We start from the raw sequence: 2,334 nt of genomic DNA on the forward strand, positions 1-2,334 counted from the left end.
GTAACATTGCTATCCCTTTTTCTATGTGTCATACCAAAAAAAAAAAATACAATGAATTGTGCAAGGGTCAAGCTTTGTGCGTTTTTTTTATGGATATGAATGAAGGTAACACATTAAAAAACTCGAAGAGGAATCAACAAAATAGAGGGTAGAGAAACATGATTAGAAAGAACCTGTAATTGAGTCTTGAAATTCAACACCTTTGAGGGCATATAGCTCAATAGATGTAGTTTTATGAACATAACATTATCCCAGTACTAGCTTGGCACATGTGCTCCAATCAATAATGCTCGAGCAGTTTCTAGAATTTGTTTGTTTTTTCGCTTGACAACTCCATTTTGTTGTGGTGTTTAAGTATAAGAGGTTTCATGAAGAACATGATTCTAGAAGTAAACTTGAAATTCTTTATTCACATATTGTCCACCATTGTCAGACGAAGAATTTGAGCTTTAGCTGAAAATTGAGTCTCAATCATAGCATGAAAATATCAAAACACACCCAACATCTCATCTTATGTTTTAACAAATAGAACCAAGTCATTCGAGTACAAGCATCAACAAATGTCACAAACCAGCAAATTCCAGAAACATTAGTAACTAGGGAAGGTCCCCAAACATCATAATGAATTAATGCAAAGGGAATATCACTTTTATTCAAGCTTATTGAAAAGGGTACGCAATGACTTTTATCTATAATGCAAGTTTCACATTTAAAATCTAAATCATGTAAGTTGGAAAATAACTTTGGAAACAAGTACTTCATATAATCGAATGATGGATGTCTGATTGGAGCCAAAATATGTGCTATAATGGCACATATTCGATATGATTTGTGCACTAAAGGACATTCAAATCACCCAACTTGACCTAAATCGATGCTAAGGCCCTAGCCATGAGTTTAATTTGTACTTTGGAGACTTATCTCAGGTTCAAGGGAAGAAAAGGGTGCAGGTTGAATCACTTTTGAAAGATCAAGAAATGGCTAAATGAGGAAATAAGTGAGTCGAGACTCATGGACCATAAGAAAAGGCAAGACAAGGACATCATGAGTTTGAAAGATGAGAAATGACCATTATAGAGTAAGAAAGAAGGCAAGAAAACATGGGAAATGAGGCATGAAGCAAGATTCAGCTACATAGAAATTCAGAACTCAAAAATCAGATGACAATATATACTCTGAGTTTGAGGACATATTTTGGAGCACTTTATGGAGTCCATTTTATACATTCTATATATCATTTCGAAGCTCAAGAAATCATAAGTCCAAAAATTTAAACGGTGTACAAATCAGAGCTCAAATGAAGAAGTTATGGTCATTTGAAGACAACTGTACCAAGTTGAAGGGCCATTTCGAAATGATTTCGAAATTCAACTTATGATTTTGAAATTCAATTTATGAATTCAAAATGACACAAAATTTGAATTTACCCACTGCCACTTTGATGTTTCACTTACTTTATCTCGGGAATTGCATCTAGGGCACTCCATCCGCCCTAAGTGGACCCCACACGACTAGAAATCACCATTTTATTATTTTTTAATCATTTTTAGGAAATTATTTTGTAATAAGTGGCCAATGAGAGTGTGCCACATGTTAGACAATTTATGATATTATATAAACTCTCTTAATTCTAGGTTTTAGGGATCTTAGATCTTTTTCCATTGAAGGTTAAGAAGACGAAAACTTTGGTTTGTTTTTTTTTTTTTTCTTCTTTATTAAATATATTGTTTTTAGTTTCTTTTGATTCAAATTATGGATTTTTACCCTATTATGGATTGTGAATGTGACATCACCCCCATGAGAGGCTAAGAGCCAACTTGGGGCTTGAAGCATGAAAACCTAAGGGCTAGGAAACCTATAGGGACAATGGATAAATTATTATAACAATGAGATTAATTATTGGTTAGGTGATAATTTATCAATTTTTTTTTTTATCCTATCCTTGCGAGTTAGTTTAGGGAATGATACGGTAGGTTATTACCCGATACTAGTGATTCTCGGTAATTCTTGAGCATTAGTTATCCTTGTCTTCCCTATCGTTATTTGCCCCAAAACAAAACTATAAGGAGTAGGAAGGGTTAAAAAGCCAAATCTTAAATTGGTAATCAATCTCATTCATTTGATGGTTTTAGGAATCTGTTTTAAAAAGGAAAAATTAGGTTTCGGATGCAGTTTTGAGTTATAGAACTCAATTTGATCGCGAGCGACCAAAGATCCCAAAACCCTAAGATCATATTACTTAAAAGACCCTTGTTTTCTCTAATTTCTATACCCTAGGTTGGATTGTGGAAAGCCCCAAACTTGAATCAATCGAATTTAAAATCAATATCCTTT

Source organism: Vitis riparia, chromosome 13 (assembly GCF_004353265.1).
Source record: "Vitis riparia cultivar Riparia Gloire de Montpellier isolate 1030 chromosome 13, EGFV_Vit.rip_1.0, whole genome shotgun sequence".
In the NCBI taxonomy this organism is placed as follows: Eukaryota; Viridiplantae; Streptophyta; class Magnoliopsida; order Vitales; family Vitaceae; genus Vitis; species Vitis riparia.